The 27,299-nt window shown below is 40.9% G+C and overlaps 1 pseudogene; it reads left to right on the forward strand.

Moving 5' to 3' along the window:
- Positions 1–657: 657 nt before the first annotated feature.
- Positions 658–13,297, forward strand: LOC147363519 (small ribosomal subunit protein uS3 pseudogene; annotated as a pseudogene).
- The last annotated feature ends 14,002 nt before the right edge of the window (positions 13,298–27,299 follow it).

The raw sequence follows: 27,299 nt of genomic DNA on the forward strand, positions 1-27,299 counted from the left end.
AAAATTCACATCAAAGAGAATGAGGAAAGCCCTGTGAATGAAGGTTGGATTGAGGAGAAACTGGGAATCCATCCTGATTTTTCTTGCAGAAATCAAGCTTTCCATGAAACAGATGCTAAGTTAAAATGGTTAGATTTCAGAGCACATTACTCCTGAGAATGAGATGGACTGAGTGCTGAAGTGACTGAGACGAAAGGAGTATGATGTTATAGGGTAATAAAAGGTGTTATAAAGGACTGGATGTTACAAGGTTCTTATCCACCTCCAATTATTTCTCTATAATCTCCCTCCTGAAATTTCCCCCACAGAGTAAAATAAAGTTGTGACTGTCCTCATCGCCCACCACGTCCACTGTCTTGTATTTCACCCATCTTCTCATCTTTTCCCAAAGCAGGTAGAGACCTTTCACATTTCCAGTCATTTATTCATGCCACTTATTTCCTGGCCTGAATTTCCTTTCTTTACTTGAAAAACTTCTACTGCAGTGAAGTTTTAGGAAACACAACTCAGAGATAGAGTAGTTAAAAATAAGTGCAAATATGGAGAGATAAACAAAACTACATATTTTGACTACTCAAATTTGGACCTCAAAAGTCTAAACTCAAAAAAGTATCTGGTACATAGTATGAGCTCAAGAAATGTTAGTAGCCTTTCCTTATGGTGACACATGGCAGCAAGACAGTGGTACAGATTTCCAAGGTGGAGAAGTTTGTCACTGATAGCATCTTCAAAGCTGAACCAAATGGGTTTCACATTCAGCAACTGACTGAAGATGACTACTGTGGAATGGGAAGGTCTGAGTTACACCAACCAGGACAGAAATCATTATTCTGGCCACCAGGATGCAGAACGTTCTTGGTGAGAAGGGCCAGCACATCTGCAAATTGACTGCTGTGGTTCAGAAGAGATTCGGCTTCCCTGAGGGCAGTATTGAGCTCTAAACTGAAAATGTGGCCACAAGAGTTCTGTGCACCATTGCTCAGGCAAAGTCTCTCCGTTACAGCCTCCTAGAAGAACTCGCTGTGCAGAGGAGGGTCTACTATGATGTGCTGCCTATTATGAAGGGTGGGGTCAAAGCCTGTGAGGTCACAGTACTAGGAAATTCTGAGGACATAGGGCTAAGTCCACAAAGTTTGTGGATGGCCTAATAATCCAGGACTCTGTTAAATACCATGGTGACACTGCTGTGTGCCATGTGCTACTCAGACAGGATATGCTGGGCATCAAAGTGAAGTCATGCTGCCTGAGGACCCAAGTGGTAAGACTGGCCCTAAGAAGCCCCTTCCACCCCCATCTCTGAACAGAAGAGTGGGAAGCTGGAGCCACCTACCATGCTCCAGCCAGTACTCAACTATAATAGGGTGTCCTTGGCAGGATCTGGAGTTTGGATGTTGCTCTGTAAAGACCCTTAATAAAATATTTTTTAAAAACCTGTGGCCTGACTAGGCTATATTATCCAGTGTTCAGACTGAGGGTTGGGTCGCTCCATGGGGGAACTACTTGATTGATTCTTAGGGCTACCTGGATCACAGCATTTCTTTGCTTTCCTTGAAATCCTCTTGGTTTCACCTGTACCTGTGAGGCAAGGGCTGGAATGGGAGGACCCAAGCAGAGTAACCAGAGAAGTACCCTGTTCAGGGGTAAATCTGGTGATGATGAAAGCTGATTATAACAGGGAAGTACCTTGATTAATTCATCTGTAGTTCAGAATTATAGCTTTAGAAGAGGGATATGTTTAAGGTGTTATCTGTAGATAACAGATGCATGTATAAAATTAATACAATAGCCATCATATTTTGGGGTTGTATGAAAAATATGAGTAGAATGAATGAAGTAAATGATGTTTTGTATGTTTAAGAGTCTTGATAATTTTTGTTGGACTATCAGGTCTTCTTCTGAAACCTTTTATCTGCAGTTAGGTCCTTGTGTATGCTTCCATCCAAAAACTTTTGAGATGCCACGCTGCTGCTGCTGCTAAGTCGCTTCAGTCGTGTCCGACCCTGTGTGACCCCATAGACGGCACCCCACCAGTCTCTTCCATCTATGGGATTCTCCAGGCAAGAGTACTGGAGTGGGGTACCATCGCCTTCTCCGTGAGAACGGAAGTGAGCCTCATTGACTTATGTCACATGTATTAATAGTATGTGTATCAGGCCCTGGTATGCTTAGCTAAGCCTGGTCCCATGACCCTTTTCTATCTAGCCATGAGCTAAAGGTCCTGCTTCCGCAGATGGGCACTGGGATTTGAGATGCCATGGCTTCTCTGACCTGGAACGCTCCTGGTCTGTACCATAGTTTGGTGGAGAAGGACACAGGCCCTGGAGTCAGATAAACCTGGGTGGATTCTAGTTCCTTTATATCTAAGTTTAGTGAAGGTTCTCAACATCTCATTTGTAAATTAGAGCCAACAGTAAATTCTCATATTGTGAGCACTATATAATAATCTAGAAGACACTCAGTATGGTGCACACAGAAGTGATTACTACCTTGTTGACTTCTAAGATTAGAAACACCATCCAAGCCAGCTGAACATTGGCTATTGGGATGGCCTACTAGGATTCTGGTTATTGATCTTTACGTGTCAGACCTACTGTTAAGTGAGCAATTCTTGCAGTCTATATTCCTTTTGTTTCTCTGTTCTCCTCTAGCGAGGTGCTAACAAGGAAGGGATGGGAGGAGCCAGAAGCATCTCTCCGTCTCATAATTTGCCTTGGCTTTGGCTTTGGTGAGGCAAAAGACATCGATTATTTTAGAGCACAGCAATTAAGTAGGCAGGGTACAAAATGCCAATAATATCAACAAGACAATTCATTAAGCAGAGTAGGTGCTATTGGTTAATAAACGGGCTTTAAACAAAGATTTGCCCTGGGTGAGCCAAAATCTTGCATAATATGTCTAAAAATAGCAAGAGTTGACTCTAATTGTCAAGTATTTTCATAACAGCATGAAATAAGTATTCTTGGAAATGAACCTAGGGTTTTTTTCTTATAAACTGTGACCATTAAAATGATGCTTAAATTCTGAGGAAGTTGCACTTGTGTTAAGGGTATTTCATTGTCTCACTCCACTGATGTGGTAAAATGACCATAGACTTTTGGAGTCAGACAGACATTGTTTTGAATTCTACTGTGATACTAACTTAATATCACTGAGACATAGTTTTCTCTTAGGTGAAATAGCTGTAGTTTCCTCTATTTTGCAAGATGGCTGTATAGATTAAATGTGATAATGCATGTCAAGTGCCTTGTGTCATGCCATGCCCAATTTCTGTCTTTATCTTTATCTTCCAGAGCTATATGGAGAGCATACTTACGTTAAATCAACTTAGTAAAAACACTCAACCTCTCATCTGCTAACTATTCGGCATTCATCCCCTCATACAAGAGACATTAGTGTGACATAATGCTCTAAGATAGAACTTGCTGACCATCTGATCTTTTTTTCATTTGGGCAGTGCAACTCAAATTATGGATAGGGAAGAGGGGAAGTGAATGATTGAATTTATTGACTTAGATAAATAGGAAAGGGAGTGCTACTGAGCATATGTTATCATGAATGAAGTTACCATGTACTATTTTTATTTTTAGTTTAGGCTATATTTTTAATATTGTTAAGTTTCCTGGTTGTGTAATTATATATATACAAGAAATAGAAAATAATTTTATTTAATTTTAAATTTTTTTCAAAAATGAATTTGTTTTGCTGGGTTGCAGGAACCCCCAAAAGAATAATGACACCTCAAGTACATGATTAAATTGCTACATTTGGCAGATATGTGTGTGTGTGTGTGTGTGCTCAGTCACTCAGTCATGTCTGACTCTTTGTAACCCTATGGACTGTAGCCCACTAGGCTCCTCTGTCCATGGGATTTCCAGGGCAAGAATACTGGAATGGGTTGCTATTTCCTATTCCAGGGAATCTTCCTGACCCAGGGATCGAACCTGTGTCTCCTGCATCTCTTGTATTGGCAGGCAGAGTCTTTACCACTGAGTCACCTGCAAAGTCTATAAATATACATATATCCCCTCTTTTTAGAGTCTTTTCCTATATGGGTTATTACAGAGTATTGAGTAGAGTTCCCTGTGCTCTACAGTGCATTCATATTAGTTATCTATTTTATATATTGTAGTATGTGTATGCCAGTCCCAATTTCTCAATTTATCCCTCCCACCATGTACTAGTCATGGCACAAATAACTATTAAATGGTTAGTACAAAGGGGCTGACTTAGGTGCTAGGGGTACAACAGGGAATGAAATAGGTCAAGTTCCTGGTCTCATGGTACTTAAGTGCTAGTGAGAGGATACAGAGAATAAATAACTCAGTAAAATATATAGTGCTATAGACAATGGTCATGATGTAGAAGAAAAATAAAGAAAAATAAGTATGGGACTTCTATCTTGTGTGGGGTGGCCATAAAAGGACTCTTCAATAAGGTGACATTTGGGCAGCGATCTTACGGGAGTGAAAGAGGGTTTGCAGATGTTAGCCTGACCTGACTGATATGGGCGTCCTCCATGAGAAACCAAATTAGGGCTTACTCCCGGTCCTGATCCTTCCCACCAGGGCACCATTCTCTGATACCCTCCCTATTCATCAAGGAATCTGCTAGGATCTGATATAGCACAACCACTTAAATCCCAGTTTGGAGGATGCTGTCTATCTATAGTTCCATTTACCTTTTGAAAATTTACAGACTAATAGAGCAAGCATATGGAGAAGGCAATGGCACCCCACTCCAGTACTCTTTTGCCTGGAAAATCCCATGGATGGAGGAGCCTAGTGGGCTACAGTCCATGGGGTCGCTAAGAGTCGGACACGACTGAGCGACTTCCCTTTCACTTTTCACTTTCATGCATTGGAGAAGGAAATGGCAACCCACTCCAGTGTTCTTGCCTGAAGAATCACAGGGACGGGGCAGCCTGGTGGGCTGCCGTCTATAGGGTTGCACAGAGTCAGACACGACTGAAGCGACTTAGCAGCAGCAGCAGCAGAGCGAGCATATCAGTCTGTTCTGAAAGAAGAACACTCTTAACTGGATCTTTTAAAGACTACACAACTGATCCACACAGCAGCCAATGTGGATATAAAACAAATAAAATTCCACTGCTTTCCTCCACCTGAAATACCATGTCCAGTTCTTTCTGCATCTCCTGGTACCACTATTATTCTAATAGTTGGTAGAATTTCAGCTCGCCCTGTAATCTCTTTCATCTGACCCATGGATACCATCTGCCTGGGAGGAGAACAGTGGGATGTACTTGTGGCGATCCACTCCATCGTCTTCCTCACATGCCTGCATACCAGTCCTGGGCTCTCTGCTGAAATTCTGTCAACTACACTAGAACCTAATAACTAGTGCTGATTTTCCCAAGGCAGCCAAAATGTGCTTTAAAGAGTTCCTCAGCTCCATTGGCTTCATTTTATGCATCAGCAGTAAAGGGTAGAGACTGCAGAACATACCTGAGAATGTACCTCTGATTTAGGAGTGTACCAGCCTGGACAACGGAGAAGGCAATGGCACCCCACTCCAGTACTCTTGCCTGGAAAATCCCATGGATGGAGGAGCCTGGTAGGCTGAGTCCATGGGGTGGCGAAGAGTCGGACACGACTGAGCGACTTCACTTTCACTTTTCACTTTCATGCATTGGAGAAGGAAATGGCAACCCACTCCAATCTTCTTGCCTGGAGAATCCTAGGGATGGGGGAGCCTGGTAGGGTGCCGTCTATGGGGTTGCACAGAGTCAGACACAACTGAAGCGAGTTAGCAGCAGCAGCAGCAGTAGCCTGGGCAAATGCACTCAGCCTGGCTAGGGGAGGGATTCTCCTGTAGTGAGTCAGCTCCATCTATGGACTTTAAAATAAATCCCACCATCCACCCAATACATTATGCAGTTTCCTCAAACACCTTCCTGCTTACCTTCAATTCAGGCCCTGCTTCCTACCTCTGGGTCTCTTTACATCAATATAAAGACCTATGCCAATGCATCTCTCTAGTTTTAACCCGAGTCATGTTATTTAGGACAGGAGCTTAAATGACTCCTCTGGCTTTTGCACCTGCAGGTTTAGGTGAGAGGGGCTTCTGCCTCCAGCCATCACCCTGGGCAACCAGCTTGTGTGGACTCCCAGCCAGTGCATGCGTACTAGCTAGTCCCGAAGTCACTCTCCTCAGTGGTGTCAGAGCCGATCAGGGCTCACTAATAGGCCAAGCTTATATTTCTCACTTTTGTAGGTTAGCTCGACCTGAAGCCAAGAGTTCAGACATGTACTCAAGCTATACTCAGGACTATTTGCTTTTAAATGCATCCACTCTTTCTAAGCAAAATAACTCAGGACTTCCCTGAAAGACAGACAGGGAGACTAACACCTTTTGAGGACATTGAGGTCATGATGTTCATGTTTTAAACCATATTAGGGCAGCCAGGATTCTCCCAAATTAATGGCTAAGAAATTGCCCCACTTCTCAGTGACTTTTCAGTGCCTTTGTAAGGCAAGCGCATAGAGGTGATCACAGCCGTTGTGACCACCCAGCACAGTTGCATCTTCCTTACTTAATACAGCATTTCCATGCTAGGAGAGGGGGGCTAGAAGACCAAGATAGAGAGGCGAGCTTTCGTGTCCTTGAACACTTCCTGAGAGTAACTACCAACACACTGGATATAATTGCGATTAGGACACTTGGGAAATTGAACCAGGAAAGTTCATCCTCCGATATTGAATTTTAAGGTGATTTCCAGGCATGGGGCAAGAAAAAAGGTCATTCTGAAACTGTGATCACATAGGAATATTGGTATGAGGTTTTCTAGGGCAACTTATTTAATTGGGAGTTTATTTAGGAACCTTCTAATAAACAGTGGATTTTTAGAAGAGGGATATGTTTAAGATGGATTTCTGTCTTGCACGTAGAAAATGAATACAATAGTCATTATATTTTGGGGTTATGTGAAAAAAAGAAACATTAGAATGAATGAAGTAATGATGTTTTGTATGTTTGAGTCTTGATATTTTTTTTGGACTATCAGGTCTTCTTCAGCAGCCTTTTATCTGCAGTTAGGTCCTTGTGTCTGTACACAAAGACTAAAGAGAACAGGAAGTGCACTTTTCCTTCATTGTCAGTCAATTATGGAGACAGAAACATTCAGATTCAGGAATTCTATATTCTTAATATCCAAAACTTCAGAAGTAATTTTGCTAGCTTCCAATTATAGAGAAAACAGATCAAATAAACTAAATCTCTAACTTGCCAATGACTTCTGTTTTATTTTGTGATTTGCCTGGACTCCAGCAAGCTGCTTCTTTCCCCACATTTTATGTATGTTGATCCAGAATCATTTTTTGATTATTGTTAGATTGACTGAAGATTTTCATTAAAAACATGAGGAAAAGAGAAGATGTGAGGCTGCAGCAGGAGTGATAATAGAAAGCTGTCTTCCTGCAGCTCAGGTATGTGGTACATTTTGTTTCAGTTTAAAATAAAAAATTGAAAATAATTTAATTCTAGTTCACATCTCTCATCTTTACTATGTGGGGTATAACTGAACAAATGAAGCAGAGATGCATTATTCATTAGTAAATGACATTTTGGCTAAATTAAACTCTATTTATAAATAACGTGTGTGTGTGTGTGTGTGTGTACACAGAATCCAGTGACTTTGCACCATATGACCATGATGACATCATCTCCCCCTCAAATTACTCAACAAGATGAATTTTTTGTTGATAATAATTTCAGCTCTAATGGAAAGAAATATTTATCTGACACACCATGGCACCTTAGAATTGCTAAAGGAGTAACAACTGGAGATCAGGACTTGTGAGTTCAAGTCCCAACTCTGATCTTGATTGCTGATAACCTTGCCCAAATCACTGAGAACACTGACCCTCAGTTTCTTCATCTGCAAATTGGATGTGATAACATTTCCCTTATCTGCTCCGGCCCTCCTGACTGGTTCAAGCTCTCACGTGTCCATCTCACATGCCTGGATTTTCCTGTGCTTGATGTCTGTTCACACAGAATGTCCTAAGTGCTCTCCTGCCTACTTCTGCTCAACAAACTCATTTGCAGCATTAAGACCCTGGTAAAGAAACTCTTTTTTTTTTTTTTTACCCCAGCCTCCCAAGTGAACTTTCCTGTGCCTTTCTTAGAGACACTGTGTATCATCTGTAGAGGAGATTCCCTGACATCCAGCAACCGTCTTTACACGGTTGTCTCCTGGACTAATCCTCCACACTCCTGAGGTTAGGAGTCACACATTACCCTACTCTTGTCTCTCCGTAATGCCCAGCAAGGCACCTGGCCCACGGTGGCACTAGATACATGTTTGTGGGTTTAATCAATGCACACCCAGCTTGTCCCAGGGCCGCTGTTGGTTGTTTTAAAAACCACAAGAAAAGAGACAGAGATTCACAGAAATAATACTAATACTTGGAAAATATCTTTGCCACTTCTGGATTTCTGCTTGCAGCGCTGTATGGACGGGTGATGGCAAATCTCACCCATCTTTCACTTTCAGATATAAGAATCTGGTGCAGTCATGTAGCTTTTTCTTTCAGGTTAAATAAGCCCCAGTTCCTGTACTCATGATTTATAGGCCCCATTTTCCAAGTCTTTAATCATTTTCATTGCTTTTCTCTGGAACTATTCCAAGTTCTCTATTCACTTAAGTTTCAGGCTCCAAACTGAACATGGTATTGAAATACTGTGTGAAAAAATCATCTGTGTATTCCTATAGTCAATATTCTTATTTATACATAAATATTCCCTCCCCCCCATCAGTCTATAAATATTAATTGGACACTTATGCTGTACCTGGCACTGGACTTCAAAGCTTTTGGTAATTTTAAACATTCTGATTTTTCTCTGTGAGACAGGATTTCTCTGGTGATGTTACATGAAAAGTGTTAGTTGCTCAGTCATGTCACAACCCCATGGACTGTAGCCTGCCAGGAGATCAAACCTGGTCTCCTGCATTACAGGCTCAGATGGTAAAGAATCTGCCAGCAATGTAAGAGACCTGGATTCAACCTCTGGGTCAGGAAGATCCTCTGGAGAAAGGAATCACTACCCACTCCAGTATTCTTGCCTGGAGAATTCCATGGACAGAGGAGCCTGGGGGGCCATAGTAAATGGGGTCATAAAGAGTTGGACGTGACTGAGTGACTAATACTTTCACTTCTTTTCATTGCATGGAAAACATATTTGTAAGTGTTTATAAAGTAGTTATTTATGTAACAGTGAAATGGCTTTCCATGTTAATAAGTATGCTACCTCTTATCTGGTTTTTTAATGTGACATTAATTTAATAACTCCTGTGTTCCATGAATATAGCAAGTTTATTAATCACCCCATATTACACTGTAAATTGAAGAAGCAGAAAATTATCTAGAGATATTTTTTCATTATACACTCTGTTTTTGGTTTTTATCTGATTTTATTTATTTGTTATGGGTGGCTCAGTGGTAAAGAATCTACGTGCCAGTGCAGGAGACCCATGTTCAATCCCTGGGTTGGGAAGATCCCCAGGGGGAGGGCATGGCAACTCACTCCAGTCTTCTTGCCTGGAAAATGCCATGGACAGAGGAGCCTGGTGGGCTACAGTCCATGGAGTTGCAAAGACACAACTTAGTGAAGAAACAACAATTTATTACTCTTAGAACATCTCATTTTTGACTGTACTCAGAAGTTCTCAGAGAAGACATTCTCCATCTCTTGGCAATCTGTTCCCCGTCTTTCTCTTTGGCCACCTTCATTCTCTTGGCCAAAAGTTTAGCATGTTCTGCAGCCTCTTTCTTATTTTGCTTGATGTGCTGTTTCTCCAGAGCGATACACCAATGTTTATGTTGCATACCATGGTGTAACAAGACGGTGAATGTTGGGTCTTTGGTTGTAAGTTTCTTCTTTGTTTAGGGGCTTTCTCACAACACAGTGGTGGACATCATCTTCTTTAGAGAGATTAAAAAGTTTGTGGATTCTGTAGCTCTTTGGGGCCCCAGGTGATAAGGCACGAAAGCATCAGCGAGTCCAGAAATACCCTTCTTCCCTTTTTCATGCTGACAAAGTTGAGAACACTCAGGTGGGCATTTATAATGCAATCTCGCACAGACTTGCACTTTCTCCTTGGTCTGTACCGGGAATGCCTCTCCCTCAGAAGCAAGTGTGCTCTGCCATGGGTCAACACACCCTGCTTCATGGGGAAACCTTGTCAACACTTCTGATGCTCTGTCTTTTTATGATAGCCATCTCAGTGAGTGCTCAGTGGTTTCTTGTTGTTTTTCGAGTGAATGTCACTACGGGTAACCATGTTGAGCATGTTTTCACTTGCTATTGGTTACTTTTTTTTGAGCAATGACTGTTCAAATATTCTCTCCATTTTCATTCAGGTTATAAGTCGCTTTACTGTTGAGCTCTAAGAATTCTTTATGGGTGCTGAATATATCCCTTGTCATATACTGTATTGTTGTTCAATCGCTAAGTTGTGTCAGACTCTGCAATCTCATGGACCACAGCACACCAGGCTTCCCTGTCCTTCACTATCTCTCAGAGTTTGCTCAAACTTATGGCCATTGATTTGGTGATACCATCCAACCGTCTCATTCTCTGTCGCCCTCTTCTTTTGTCCTCAATCTTTCCTAGCATCAGGATTTTCTCCAATGAGTTGACTCCTCGCATCAGATGGCCAAGGTAGTGGATTTTCAGCCTCATCATCAGTCCTTCCAGTGAATATTCAGGTTTGATTTCCTTTAGGATTGACTGGTTTGATCTATTTGATCTCAAGAGTCTTCTCCAGCACACACACTGCATATGATTTAACAAATATTTTTTTATCATGCTGTGGGTTGGTTTTGTTATTTACCCCAGGTCTGTGCTCTGAAGAGTATTCAGGGTTGTACACTTTCTCCCAGTCCTGTAACGTCAAGCCAACCTGGGATATCCGTGTGCTATCTGCAAGGGTTTGTAATGCCCTATGCAGAGGCTCCCATACACGGTCTGTGGAGGCTCACGTGCACCGTCTTGGGAGGATACAAGTAGCCTGCTGGGCCACATGCCATCCAGTTTGGGGGGTGGCTGCCAGTGGGGTGTCTGATGGGGTTTGGGGGCCAGCCTCTAGGGTCTGTGGTCAGTTTTTGAGATCTGCACAGTGGTTTCTGTGACCCCAGCCCTTTTGCCCTGCTCCTACTCCCCCCAAGACCATTCGGCCAGGCGGATCCCCTCGATGCTCTGGATAGGGTAAGGCAGAAGTGGGCTTTGGGGCCTATGTCCCACTAGGCTGGGGAAGATGGGTGCTCATTCTGCTCTTACTTTTCCTTGTGGGTAAAATCATGGGTTGAGGGGTCTCTCCTGGCATTGAGCTGTGAAGCTGTGGAGGATGGTTGACACAGGGAATGTGAAACTCTTCTATTCTTCAGTGCCTCTATCCTTGTTTGTTTGTTTATTTTATCCTCAAAGGAAGTGCTCTAAATTCTCCCCTGGACTTCCAGGTTCCCACAGGGGTATTCCTGTCCATGAACGGTGACTAAAATTGATGTTTCTTTGGGAGTATGAGGGCTTGAATCTCCTACTCTGCCATCTTGCTGACATCCTGCATCTGTATTTCCCCAGAGCAAATTTGATAGGCTTTTCCTCTCCCATGCTGGGAGGAGAGGCCTCTTAGTTCTTCCCATATGCATGTGGGCTCAGGGTGGGAAATAGTGGCCCTTTCTTTGGACACTCTTCATAACAGATGTGGCTGTAGTGAGATCTGGATTCTCTGCAGAATGCAGAGAGAAAAGGGGCCTTTCCCTCTGTCATGATACAAAGCGCAGATCTTTCTGGATGTAAGAAGCATGGTACAGACTTGCAGCAGTGTCCAATAGAACTTTCTGTGATGATAGAAATGTTCTATACTTATGTCATAGGATACTGTAGCTGCTAGGCACATGTGGTATTCAGCTCTTGAAATGTAGCCAGTATGAGCGCAGAACTGAATTTTTAATTTTAATTATGTTTGAATGATTTAAATTTATATAGCTACATATGGATAGTGGCTACTGTACTGAAGTGCTGGTCTAGAAAATCTCTTTCTCTGTGTGTATGTTGTAAGCAATGGGAAGCAGTTTGAATTGTTGAGCAAATATCTAGGTAAAATATTATCTCGGATAGTTAGTCCTTAGTGTCTTAAAAAAAAGTTCTGGTGGTTGATCTAAACAAAAAAAGGGTATGCTTGAAGGTGTTTGAAAGAATTTTAAAAGTTCAGATTATTATAAATCTATAAGCTTGATTTAATCTAGCCATCAACTCTCAAAATAAATGAACATAGATTTAAAGCTTTTCAATTTAAACCATCTTGAGTTTTAGATGTGTTATCTTTGAGAGAGGGATGAAAGTCTGGAAATTTTGTCTTCTTTTTGACATTTAGAGGAGATAGTTGCTAATACTATTTTTTTCCATTTTGCCTTGAGAAAACTGTATATAAAACTTATTTTTAGTATTAGTTAATGGTCTTTTAATAAATTTTGATTAAGTTTTTAGGGATTTTGGTAAGAGATTTTTTTGAATACTATCTTAGGGGGAATAAACATTGTGAGTTGATTTTTTTTTTCCCATTTCTGAATACCCTTGAGCATTTAAAGAGCAGCATTGCATGAGAAATGCCTCCCCCTTCACAGGCAGTTTTTAGTCACTGGCCAATATGAAGAGTTAAATGTCTGCCTGACTTTGGCAGCACGAGGTGCAGTCTCCTCTGAATTCTGCTATTCTTTGATTTCATCAAAAGGCATATTTGCATATGGACTGATAAGGCACCTTGGCACTGAGATCCTGGATTTCATACAGGCACACACTTGGCACCAGACTGATGAAAACTCAATTATGATTTATGTCTATGCAACAGAATTTCCTATTGATTACCTGCCAGAACCATGATAAAGCAATGTTAGGCCTGAAGCCAATTCTTCCCAGCTGTAATCTCTTCTTAGGTTTTGTACTCTATGCCTTTGCTGGAGTTTTCTGAGCATTTGTGAACAAAAATGGTTCACAGCAATGATCTTTAGATATGCAAACTAGTCTGCAATAAAGGATCCTCTTCTTAATGTCTTGGTTTACTTTGTATTTACCTTTCAACCATTTGGGGTTTATCCAGAACCTGCTTATGTTCTTTATATTGTTCTGAGTTTTATAGGATGTAGAAGAAATGGAAAACATGGAACTTGTCTATAGTTACCTGGAGGAGGTGAGTTGTCCAGAGATGAAGATGTTATCCAAGAAGCAATTGCCTTCTATTATTGATACATTGGTGAAATTGAGCGACATGACAGAGTGATCAAAGTGGAGCCAAAACTAGACTGAGAGGCTTCTTGGTACATGATTATTAATGGAGAAAAGACATTAAAAATAAAAGAAATTACAACTAGGTAGAGAGAATATGGAATGAGGGTCATAAAGGGGGTTCTTGTGGGAAACCTAGCTTCCTTGATAGTTTTCTATTGAGACGTGAACATTTTATTCCTCATATTGAAAAATAATACATTTATTTTAAATATTTAACTTTGAAACAGCTTAAAATATCTAACATTAAAATAGTGCTCCTTGGGTGCTTGGCCCTGTTCTAAGCATTTCATACATATTGGCTCATTTGAATCTCAAAACATCTCCATGAGGAAGTTCTATTATTATCTCCATTTACAGGCTAGTTAACTGCAGACCAGAGACAGTAAAAGACTTGTCTAAGGTCCCACAGCTAGAGGTGGTGGTGCTAGAGTTTGAACCCAGGCAGTGGGGCCCCGGGCTCTGCGCAATCAACCACTAATCTGTACAGCCTCTCATCAGTGGAGAACAACAGAAAGACACACTCCATGGCTTATGTTGTGGCTCCTCAAACAATAAGAGAGCTGTCCCTTTCTCATGATGAGGAATAGAAAGGTCACTTCTTTAGGTACAAGGTCACTTACAGTTGGATGGGCAAGGTATCCTCATTACTGCTTAAAGCTGCCAGTTTTAAAGAGCCTTCAATTCTGTAGAATAAGTTCAGGACTGTATAAGTTAGAATACGTTAGGACTGTATAGTGGGTTGAATTGTGTTCCCTTGAAAAGATGTGTTGAAATTGTAACCCCCAGTATCTCAGAATATGACCTTATTTGTAGATAGGGACATTGCTGAGGTAACAAATTTACTTTGTTATGGCAGGTCTAGGGAACAGGTTGAAAGTGGTTTTCAGATATTTGATGTGGCATCCTATTAGTTGAGAACTATTTAAACTCTCAAGAGGGGATCCACTTTCTGCATATAGAGAGTAGAACAACTTAAAACCTCCACAGGGAGATTAATGAGCTATCACATGTACTAAAAATCTCACGTGACAGATTAGAACTTCATACAGTTGAAAATTTATTTCAAATTTTATCACTACTTAAAAAACAGTTCACATCAGAATCTGTGTTAGGCTACTGTACTAAATAATGTATAGTTAGATTCTAGGGAAGTAATTTTTTTCCTCCAAAGATATTCAAGGGCCTTTCTCCTCAACTTTTCCACCATTATTTATGCTATAGGTACAGCTTCACTTGATTGGATGAATAGTATAGTTTATTTTGTACTCTAAGAGGATTGTATTTCCTGTCCTAAATTATGTTTTGTTATTGTTCAGTCGCTAAGTTGTATCTGATTCTCTGCACCCCCGTGGACTGGAGCACACAAGGCTCCTCTGTCCTCCACTATCTCCCAGAGTTTGCTCAAATTCATGTCCGCTGAGTCAGTGATGGTATCTAACCTTTTCATCCTCTGCCGTCTCCTTCTCCTTTTGCCTTCGATCTTTCCCAGAATCAGGGGTTTTCCAGTGAGTTGGCTCTTCACATCAGGTGGCCAAAGTATTAGAGCTTCTGCTTCAGCAACAATCCTTCAAATGAATATTCAGGGCTGATTTCCTTTAGGACTGACTGGTTTGATCTTGCAATTCAAGAGACTCTCAAGGTCTTCTCTAGCACAACAATTCGAAAGCACCAATTCTTCAGCATTCAGCCTTCTTTATGGTCCAACTCTCACATCCGTATGTGACTAGTGGAAAAACCATTTGCTGGCAAAGTGATGTCTCTGCTTTTTAATATGCTTTCTAGGTTTGTCATAGCTTTTTTTCCCCAGGAGCAAGCATCTTTTAATTTCATGGCTGCTGTCACCATCTACAGTGATTTTTGGAGCCCAAGAAAACAAAATCTGTCACTGCTTAATAAGTTATAGCTATCCTTTATTGGACAATAGCCCTAAACTGTATGCCAGGTATTTTATTATCAAATTAAGAGTTTAGTTTTCATAGACTAATGCTTTATATGTGGAACAGTAAACATTAAGCAAAGTTTATTCCTTTAAAGACCACCGCTAACCTCTTCAGTCTCTCCTAGATAAATAGATATGTTAGAGATATTGAATTGTTGGTGCACTTATTGAAAATCCCTTGCTCTTTATCCTTGTATATAAGATTTGGCTGTTTGAATAGCTCAGTGTAGACAGAGCCTCTCTGTATTGTGGCTGTGTGTGTACCACTAGCCTGTGTCAAGACTCATTTTAATAAGCAGTCCTGTGTATCTTGTTGTATGAATGGTAACAAAGTTATAATGATTGCTAATTATACCATCTATTTTGAAGATCTCAGGGAAAGTTTCTGCCTGCTCTGAGTACAAGAGCAATTTTATAAAACTTCCCCTATTATGGTTCTGCTCAGATCAGAGCCAATAGGAACAGTCTTTCAACATGGCAGACGATAGCTTTTGGGATTATAAAGGATTGTATTTAGTTTTTCCTTCTTTAAAACTTGGCTCATAATGATCCGGTTAGGCTGACTTCAACCCCTCTCTCTCTTGGCTATAGAGAAAACAAGCAAACACTCTTACATGAATATTAAAGCTCTATTATTTCAAATAAGGAGTGGCCTGAACAAGCCTCTGACCCCACTGGCCAATTATTGTCCAAAAGAAAGGCCACTTGGCCTTTTCTTCTTTTTTCTCTTTCCAAACAAGTTATTGTCTTTGCTGGATAGTCTTATCTTTTCGCGGATTTATAAATAAATAATAATCCCCTACAACTTGTTTCTATTTCCTAGATGTGCATTTCATAATGGTTTGTCATGGAACACACAGAAGTAGTCTGCTCAAAGCTAAAAATGCTTTCAGGGCTTTGTGCATGTTTTATTTTGCCTGAAATGGGAGTCTGGTTATCTTCAACTAATTCAGACTAATGCTATTTTGTCCATGCTAATGGAACTGGGACATCATCTGCCTGTTCATCTGGCTCTACAATGGGTTCAGAAGAATTTTCTGGGAATCATCCTGGCCTGCCTTGCTAGCGCTTCCTCTGCTCACCTTTTTGGGGGGCAAGTGGCCTGGCTGTGCATCAGACATTTGTCTTGATGGCAAGTCTGCAGAGTCCCCACCTTCTGGAAAGGATACGAACTCTAGCCCCAGCTCTGGGCTCTGCTTGGATACCAGAGGATGACTCAATGGCACACAGAATGGTTCTCTCGATGCGTTTGCTGTCACCACACAACATTAATCAAAAGCTGGGAGGAACAACATTTAGAGAGGACTGCCAAGTTCATCCACCTCCTGAAACTCTAAATTAAATTCCTGAGTCAAAACTGATCAGTGAGTCTGGAACACTCTTTTGTTGGGTCGGCCATCCCTGCCTTCTCTTTCTACCTCTCAGAAGGGCAGCTTTTCTCTGTGTTGTGTCTGTGCATGTACCACTGGGCTTGCGTCAAGACTCATTTTAATAAGCAGTCCTGTGTATCTTGTTGTATGAATGGTAACAAAGTTATAATGATTGCTAATTACACCATCTATTTTGAAGATCCCCGGGAAAGTTTCTGACTGTTCTGAGCACCAAGAACAATTACACTTTGTTGGGAAATTTGGCATGGACACTGAATTGAGTGACTGATGAGGTTTCTGTTTTCATGTTGGCTGCCAGAAAATTTAGGGCTAGATTTATGTTCACCTATTGCACATATGCAAGTTGTGGTGATATGCATTTTTAAACTCATTCCTTGCTGTGTTTCAGCTCCTCTCTGGTTTTACTTTCTTCTCTTGCCTTACTTTTAACTGTTGCTATTACATCTCCTGTGTGTCGTTTTATAGGCTGTTTCAAATTTTTTCAAGAATAGAGAAAAATATGAAAATAAGCACATATACATAAGCAAGATAATATCAAATAAGGTTATGAAGGATGGTTGCAGATTGGTTAGTGGAGACAAAATGGGGATTTTCAGATGTAGGGAGCAACATGGACAGACATACAAAGGTAAAGTGAATGGTTTTGTCAAGGGATCTGATAAAAATCTTCGTTATTACAGTAAAAATGATGTAGCAAACCTGCTCAACTGAGCTCTCTAAACTAGAATATGGAAAAGAGATGCATGATATAAAAATGGAATTGCTCTTAAAATCTCTCAGCCTGATATATTTTATTTCAGAAATAAATTTGTGGAAATATTTCAGTTGCTATACACTGGAAAGAAACCTAGAAGCACTCAGAAAATAAAGCACATTGAGATAAGAAAATTGTATTGGTATCTTTTAGCTTAATACATCTTCCTTTTTTATTTAAATATTTCAGAAAGAGTTAGGTGATGACATTTTTCATTAATTATCCCTTCCAGAGATCCTGCCTACATCTATTTGAGAAACAACATGGGGAAACACTAAACATTTTAAGGTAAGATTAAGTGTAAATTGGAAATTCAGTTGAATAATGATGGCAATAATTTAAATACAGACAAGAAACATTATGGCTACTTTCTTTACCTAGGAATCTTCTAATATCAAAGTGTCATTTTCATTGATTAGTTCCATGAGGTTAAGGAATTTTTGTCTAGTTGATTACTGCTATATCCCAGGTATTCAACCCATTTACCAGAATGTGATAGATGATCAGTACATATTTGTTGAATGAGTGAATAAATGAAATGCAATATTTAGACTATATTTGTACAGTCAGGATGAAATTATTTTTAATAGGTGATTAAAAAATATATTTACTTATAATTGAAGGATAATTGCTTTACAGTATTGTGTTGGTTCCTGCTATCCATCAACATGAATCGGCCATTGGCCAGCATGTCCCCTCCCTCTTGAACGTCCCTCCCACCTCCCACCCCATCCTACCCCTCTAGGTTGTCACAGAGCAGTGAATTTGAGCCTCAATCGGGATAAAATTGATTTGAACTTGGGGAGGCAATGACAGGGACTTAACTTTTAACCCATTTGGGGAATATAGACTAAGGTAAAATTCCTTTTAGAGTTAATATACTGATAGCTATTCAAATGTTACCATTCAAGTGATTACTTGAAGGCGTTTCCCCTCCACAGTTTGGAGCCTACCCCAGAATGATTGTTTTGTGAAATAATTGTCCTGTTGGTGATAGAATAATGAATGCTGGTGATGTGAGGACCTTAAACACCAGGAACCCCTCCCTGCAGAGGTCAGGGGACAGTCATTGGGAGGTGATATCTCTGGTTCAGATCACTTAGTCATATTCCTAAGAGATTACATGGCTCTGCAGCGATGCACACTCACTCTGGAGATGGTCAAGTCCCTACTAGAATGCTATCTCATCTGTTAGATGAGAATAGTAGTTCCTACTTCATAGGATTTTTTTGAGAATGTGATGAAATAATGAATGTATTTAGAAGAGTGCCTGGTATAATTCAAATCAAGAGTTCAAAACTATGGCCAAATTATAGCATTAGAAAGTAAGGCACAATTTGCTTGAGAATTCAAAGTCATCTTATATTAAATTTTCCCTGATGCCCAAGTCAAATGGATTACTTCCTTCTCTACAACACCTATTTAGTGTTTTACAGGCCTGTGACTACTCACCTCTCAAATAGTACCCCTTGTAAAGGCAGAGTGTGCCTGCGTGGTAGGCAATTTGAAATTGTTAATTTTACTTGAATGCTTACCAGTATTATCCTTCAATGAAATTAATGCAGTGGTCTGAAACCAAGGCATTCTATACAGAGACGCCTTTAATGATTAGTCCAATTATTCAAATGATGAATCTTTCAGAGAGGAATAATTTAGTCATACTGGCTATTTGTCTAGATAAGGGTTTTTCAAACTTGGCACTATTGACAGTTTGGGCTGGATAGTTTTTTGTTATGTGGCAGTGTCCTGTGCCTTGTAGAGGGGTTTAGTAGGATCCCTGACCTCTACCCACTAAACATCGGTAACTCCTGCCTGCCTCACCAGTTGTGACAATAAAACATGTCTCTAGACATTGTAACAAGTGTCCCATTGAGCAAAATAATCCCCAGGTAAAGAACATTGGGATAGATCATAACAAATAGTTGCTTCTCTTTATTACATTTTATAATAATCTATGGAATATATTTTAAAATAAGATCATGGAGTCTTCCAGAGGCAATTAAAAATAAAGAATGGTAATTCTCCATTCTGTAATGTGCAGAGAGTTGGAAACTTTTGATGTAGCTCTCGGTTCTCTGGATTGAAGATACAGAAGTTCCACAAGCCTCTGGGGCAGCCCTGCTTTTGTGCCCATTTAAACAGTATATGAGCTTCATGTTTGCCCTTCTGTGATGTATTATATAAAGACTCTCCAGCCAAAATTGCTGGAGAATAGGTATAAATATTGCTTCCTTTCAAATTTTTTTTGCATTGTTTGTTCATTAATTTCCTGTGTACACATTTGCCTTGTCCTTTGCAGGTGTACAAAGCATTCTAGGTCATTTTCTGGGTCTATAGGATAGAGTAGGACAGGAGGTTTGAGGTGACCGTGACTCACATCTCAGGGCCTTTCTGCACATCGACAGTGGCTAACACACCTGGTGCTTGGAACATCTCCTAGCATGGCTGCTGGAGCAGACTTTCAGCACCCACTCCATTGCTCTCCAGCTGCCCTGCCCCACAGACAATCAGAGCATTGTGCAGAACAATCCTGGTGTTGTTCAGAGAACATAGCCCAGGGCCCAGGGGTTGCTGTTTATGTGTGGCACTAGATCAAGAATGATACGGTAGTAGCTTCGTGGATGTGCTTAGGAAAGACTTGTATCAACAGCACCTGAGGCTCTGGCCTCTCTCTCAGCCCTCTGTTTCTGTTTCCACTGAAAACAATGCCATATGTATCCGAGGAGTTGGATCTGTTCTGAGAAAACATGCACTAGGAATACACCCAAGCCCACGGTGGGCTGTTGCCACATCCCTTGGTATTTCTCTGTCTCATGTGAGGGAGAGTAATGTTGTGCATGTTTTGTTAGGTGCCTGTTGACTTATAGATCAGGGTGGGGATGGGCAGTGATGGGAGGATAGAAGGAAGCTGAGATGGCTCTGAAAGAACCAGATGCCCCCTGTCTCCATAAAGTGCCCCCTATCTTCAGCTGAAAAAGAGTTTATATGAAGACTGTTTCCATACTCTGGTCATGCTTCAATCATGCATGTGACCAGATTAAAAAAAATCACACTTAAGTGGTGGAGGTACAAACTTCAGTTTATCTGAACAGAAAATAAAGGTGGAAAAATATTAGTGACAAGGAAGATTGGCTAAAGGAAGGGCAACAATAAATGAACCATAACTTTTTCCAGATTTTTGTGAGAAGAAGGCTGAGCGCCAAAGAACTGATGCTTTTGAACTGTGGTGTTGGAGAAGAATCTTGAGAGTCCCTTGGACTGCAAGGAGATCAAACCAGTCAATCCTAAAGGAAATCAATCCTGAATATTCATTGTAGAAACTGATGTTGAAGTTGAAGCTCCAACACTTTTCCCACCTGATGTGAAGATCTGACTAATTAGAAAAGACCCTAATGCTGGAAAAGATTGAATGCAGAAGGAGAAGGGGATGACAGAGGACGAGATGGTTGGATGGCATCACCAACTCAATGGACATGAGTTTGAGCAAGCTCCAGGATTTGCTGATGGACAGGGAAGGCTTGTATGCTGCAGTCCTTGGGATCGCAAAGAGTCAGACGTGACTGAGTGACTGAACAACAACAAATAGTTCTGACTTAAATACAGATAAAGCAGAGTTGTGAACAGTGTTTAGGAAAAACATACAAAAGAAATGTTGTCACTTATTGAAGTGCTTTTTAACACTAAGTTTATATGAAGCATGGAAGAAAGCATAATTTGAACATTAGTGACTTGAGTTGGCACAATGTTTTTTATTGACTATTATTCAGAGCTATGGCCATTATATTTTCCTGTTCTGATTTTAATAAGAATATTTTCAAGCACATTTTTACTATTTTATGACCAGAGTGCTAACTCTGGCAACAGGAAATTTGTAAAACTGTACAATACAGCCCTTCCAACATGGTTCCATCAGTTATACACCAATAAATAACAGTGATTTCAAGGATGATTAATCATAATCATTATAAAGCACTTTGGCCAAGCCAACATCTGTTTCCATGGATACAGCAGCCAGCCATCTCAGTTCTGTAATTTATATGTTTCAGTTATTGTTCCCAGATGACTATGAGGACCATTCCACACAATATGACCTTTTAACTTCAGACCCCAATGGACTCTCTGGTTTACATGCAGCCTGTACTCCTTTTGAGAATTTTTTGTTGAGAATTTTGGAGCTCTGAGGAAATGAAGCAGGATTTCAAAGGTCTTCCCATTATTGCTTCCTTGAAGAGGCAAAGTGAAAAAGCACAGTCAGTAACAAGCAACCAGTAGCACTGACGATGCTCTCAGCGAGTCAGGGGTACGAAGACTCACAGGCATCGGAATGGCCCACTCTATGTCATGCTGAAATTGAGTGCAAAGCTGGTTCACAACCGGGTGTCCTGACTCTCAGGCCAGGGCTCATTTTTCCCCTCAATTATTTTAGACAGATATGTTTTAGTCAGCTCTTTATTGAATGAATTTTTATTGAAACATACTATGTTCAAGGCTCAGTGCCGGTAAGATAATGGCAAGTCAACAAAAAGTCAAAACTTGTCCTAGTTCTGTCCTTGTGGCTCAGAAACAGGCTAGTGGGGGAGTCTTGCATTGAGCAAATAGTCAAAGAGCCCAATGCACAGTTAGCCTGTGACAAATGTCGAGGAGGTGAGAGTTATCATACCCTGAGGGCCTGTCGTTAGGCATTAGGCTCAGTCACAAAGTTAAGGACAGGCTTCTCTGTGGCAGTGTCACCTAAGCTGAGATCTGAAGAAAGAATGAACTATGTGAAAATTGGAGGAAATAATGTGTCAGGAGCCAACATGTGCAAATGCCCCATGGCAAGAGGAAGCAAGGTGAAGTCCAGCACTAAAAGAAGGTCACAACGGGAGTGTAGAAATATGGGAAAGAATCTGGATTATGCAGGTCTCGTGTAGCCCAGAATGAATATTCTGTCAATTCTAGTTACAGAAAGGACTCACCTGAAGTAGCCCAACTTGGTTGAGTTGCATCAGAATCGGAAAGAGTAGCTGGGGACTAGTGACTGGAGTCTCTCTAGCTTGAAGGGTAGAATCATGCTTTGGTTCTTTGCCCCTTTAAATACTCTACTTTGATTTTTTCCCACTCACCTCTGCTGTGAAGCCCAGATGCTGAAGGTGACAGGAAAGCCTTGATGCTTGTCTGTCATTGGCTACTCTGACTTAATACTCTGACGTATCCAGAGTTCTGATACGTCAGAACTCTGAGAGTTCTGGTTCTCTCCTCCTCAGCAGAGGAGAGAGGCCATGACCCGAACTGTTGTCATGGGGCAGAAAGAGTTGGTTTCATGAAGACATTTCTCTTTCTGTACATACGATTCGAGATAGTTCTCCCGTGTACTGAATGTGTAAAACACCATATGAAGCATACCTGCCTGCATTAGTTTTACATGCTGTGTATCAAGTAACCATATACAAAGCAGATCAAAACAACACATATGTATTATCTCACAGCTTTTTTAGGTCAGGAGTCTGAACACGGCTTAGTTGAGTCCTCTGCAAAGATTTGATCAAGGTGTCGACCAGGGCTGCATTCTCATCAGGAGGCTTGACTGAGAAAAGGCTTGCTTCCATGCTCATGCTGGTTGTTGGAATAATTAATTTACTTGTGGCTGTAGGACTTAAAGCAGCTTGCTTTTTCATAGGCAGCAAGGTAGAGCAAGTTGCTTAGCAAGATAGAGTCTTGTCCAGAATAATATAATCCTGGGAATTAAATCATATCATCTTTGCCATATTCCACTGGTTAGAATAAAGTCACAGGTAACCAGTCCACAATCAGAGGGAGAGGATTATTACAAGGACATGAACACTGAGAGTCAGGGATCGTGAAACCATTCTGTCTGCCACGCTATTCATGCTTTAACATCACACACATATTCTCAGGGATTGTCTGTGTAATGCCTGGGTGAATTTTGTATTCTCCCTGGCTCACTGGGTCAGAGAGACCTCTGGATATGGTCTGATTGCCACATAAGTGTAACATTGGAAGCCTGATAGAAAGTGAAATTCCCTTGGTAGAAATCCCTTAGCCTGGTTCCTTGTAGAATGAATGACAGATGGAGCACCAGCTACTTTGGGTGGTGAGGGGATGGATGAGGTTTTTCTCTAGTTCACCCTTCTTCCCTTAGAAAGGAATCAGCAATGAGGTCGATAGACTGACACCAAGGGAGGAGCAGGGGACCTGGCTCTAAAGACAGGAGAAAGCAGATTTGGGGTGGGAAAAGGCACTGGCTGAATTGGATGGAGTTCTGGCTCTGCTGCCTTTGGTGGGTCATCCCCCTCCTGTGGGATGTGCTAATAAAATGAAACAGGCAAATTGAAACAGTGATTTCTTAGTGTCTATAGTGGTAGGGTGTATGTGTGCTTGTGTGAGAGAGAGCCAGAGAGACAGAGATAGAGACAGACATGGGGACAGAGACAGACACATAGACACCGAGATACAGACACAGAGGGATGGGGTAGAGATCGGTTCAGTTCAGTTCAGTCGCTCAATCGCATCTGACTCTTTGTGACCCCATGGGGTGCAGCACGCCTGGCCTCCATGTCTATCACCAACTCCCGGAGTTTACTCAAACTCATATCCATCGAGTCAGTGATGCCATCCAACCATCTCATCCTCTGTCATCCCCTTCTCCTCCCGCCTTCAATCTTTCCCAGCATCAGAGTCTTTTCTAATGAGTCAGTTCTTTGCATTGGGCGGCCAAAGTATTGGAGCTTCAGCTTCAGTGTCAGTGCTTCTAATGAATATTCAGCACTGATTTCCTTTAGGATGGACTGGTTGGATCTCCTTGCAGTCCAAGGGACTCTCAAGAGTCTTCTCCAACACCTCAGTTCAAAAGCATCAATTCTTTGGTGCTCAGCTTTCTTTATAGTCCAACTCTCACGTTCATACATGACCACTGGAAAAACCATAGCCTTGACTAGACGGACCTTTGTTGGCAAAGTAATGTCTCTGCTTTTTAATATGCTGTCTAGGTTTGTCATAACTTTTCTTTTGAGGAGCAAGTGTCTTTTAATTTCATGGCTGTAGTCACCATCTGAGGTGATTTTGGAGCCCAAGAAAATAAAATCTGTCACTGTTTCTATTGTTTCTCCATCTATTTGCCATGAAATGGTGGGACCAGATGCCATGATCTTTGTTTTCTGAATGTTGAGTTTTAAGCCAACTTTTTCACTCTTCTCTTTCACTTTTATCAAGAGGCTCTTTAGTTCTTCTTTGCTTTCTGCCATAAAGGTTGTGTCATCTGTGTATCTGAGGTTATTGATATTTGTCCTGGCAAGCTTGAGTCCAGCTTGTGCTTCATCCAGTCCAGCATTTCTCATGATGTCCTCAGCATGTAAGTTAAATAAGCAGGGTGACAATACACAGCTTTGATGTACTCCTTTCCCGATTTGGAACTAGTCTATTGTTCCATGTCTGGTTCTAACTGTTGCTTCTTGACCTGCATACAGATTTCTCAGGAGGCAGGTCAGATGGTCTGGTATTCCCATCTCTTTAAGAATTTTCCACAGTTTGTTGTGATCCATACAGTCAAATAAATATGCTGTTTAGGTTGGTCAGATGGTAAAGCGTCTGCCTGCAATATGGGAGACCCAGGTTTGATTCCTGGGTCGGGAAGATCCCCTGGAGAAGGAAATGGCATTCCACTCCAGCACTCTTGCCTGGAAAATCCCATGGATGGAGGAGCCAGACAGGCTATAGTCCATGGGATTGCAAAGAGTCAGGCATGACTGAGTGACTTCACTTTCACTTTATACAGTCAAAGGCTTTGGCATAGTCAATAAAGCAGAAGTAGATGTTTGGCCACAGCAATCAGAGCAGAAAAAGAAATAAAAGGAATCCAAATTGGAAAAAAAGAAGTAAAACTCTCACTATTTGCAGATGACATGATCCTCTACATAGAAAACCCTAAAGACTCCACCAGAAAATTACTAGAACTAATCAATGATTATAGTAAAGTTGCAGGATATAAAATCAACACACAGAAATCCCTTGCATTCCTATACACTAATAATGAGAAAACAGAAAGAGAAATTAAGGAAACAATTCCATTCACCATTGCAATGGAAAGAATAAAATACTTAGGAATATATCTACCTAAAGAAACTAAAGACCTATATATAGTAAACTATAAAACACTGGTGAAAGAAATCAAAGAGGACACTAATAGATGGAGAAATATACCATGTTCATGGATTGGAAGAATCAATATAGTGAAAATGAGTATACTACCCAAAGCAATTTATAGATTCAATGCAATCCCTATCAAGCTACCAATGGTATTCTTCACAGAGCTAGAACAAATAATTTCACAATTTGCATGGAAATACAAAAAACCTCGAATAGCCTAAGCTATCTTGAGAAAGAAGAATGGAACTGGAGGAATCAACCTACCTGACTTCAGGCTCTACTACAAAGCCACAGTCATCAAGACAGTATGGTACTGGCACAAAGACAGAAATATAGATCAATGGAACAAAATAGAAAGCCCAGAGATAAATCCATGCACATATGGACACCTTATCTTTGACAAAGGAGGCAAGAATATACAATGGATTAAAGACAATCTCTTTAGCAAGTGGTGCTGGGAAATCTGGTCCACCACTTGCAAAAGAATGAAACTAGAACACTTTCTAACACCATACACAAAAATAAACTCAAAATGGATTAAAGATCTAAACGTAAGACCAGAAACTATAAAACTCCAAGAGGAGAACATAGGCAAAACACTCTCTGACATACATCACAGCAGGATCCTCTATGACCCACCTCCAAGAATATTGGAAATAAAAGCAAAAATAAACAAATGGGACCTAATTAAACTTAAAAGCTTCTGCACATCAAAGGAAACTATTAGCAAGGTGAAAAGGCAGCCTTCAGAATGGGAGAAAATAATAGCAAATGAAGCAACTGACAGACAACTAATCTCAAAAATATACAAGCAACTCCTACAGCTCAACTCCAGAAAAATAAATGACCCAATCAAAAAATGGGCCAAAGAACTAAATAGACATTTCTCCAAAGAAGACATACAGATGGCTAACAAACACATGAAAAGATGCTCAACATCACTCATTATCAGAGAAATGCAAATCAAAACCACTATGAGGTACCATTTCACGCCAGTCAGAATGGCTGCGATCCAAAAGTCTACAAGCAATAAATGCTGGAGAGGGTGTGGAGAAAAGGGAACCCTCGTACACTGCTGGTGGGAATGCAAACTAGTACAGCCACTATGGAGAACAGTGTGGAGATTCTTTAAAAAACTGGAAATAGAACTGCCTTATGATCCAGCAACCCCACTGCTGGGCATACACACTGAGGAAACCAGAAGGGAAAGAGACACGTGTACCCCAATGTTCATTGCAGCACTGTTTATAATAGCCAGGACATGGAAGCAACCTAGATGTCCATCAGCAGATGAATGGATAAGAAAGCGGTGGTACATATACACAATGGAGTATTACTCAGCCATTAAAAAGAATACATTTGAATCAGTTCTAATGAGGTGGATGAAACTGGAGCCTATTATACAGAGTGAAGTAAGCCAGAAAGAAAAACACCAATATAGTATACTAACACATATATATGGAATTTAGAAAGATGGTAACAATAACCCTGTGTACGAGACAGCAAAAGAGACACTGATGTATAGAACAGTCTTATGGACTCTGTGGGAGAGGGAGAGGGTGGGAAGATTTGGTAGAATGGCATTGAAACATGTATAATATCATGTATGAAACGAGTTGCCAGTCCAGGTTCGATGCACGATACTGGATGCTTGGGGCTGGTGCACTGTGACGACCCAGAGGGATGGTATGGGGAGGGAGGAGGGAGGAAGGTTCAGGATGGGGAACACATGTATACCTGTGGCGGATTCATTTTGATATTTGGC

The sequence above is a fragment of the Bos grunniens genome, chromosome 11 (genome assembly GCF_055505025.1).
Source record: "Bos grunniens cultivar Pamir isolate PY7600 chromosome 11, Bosgru_T2T1.0, whole genome shotgun sequence".
NCBI classification, from domain to species: Eukaryota; Metazoa; Chordata; class Mammalia; order Artiodactyla; family Bovidae; genus Bos; species Bos grunniens.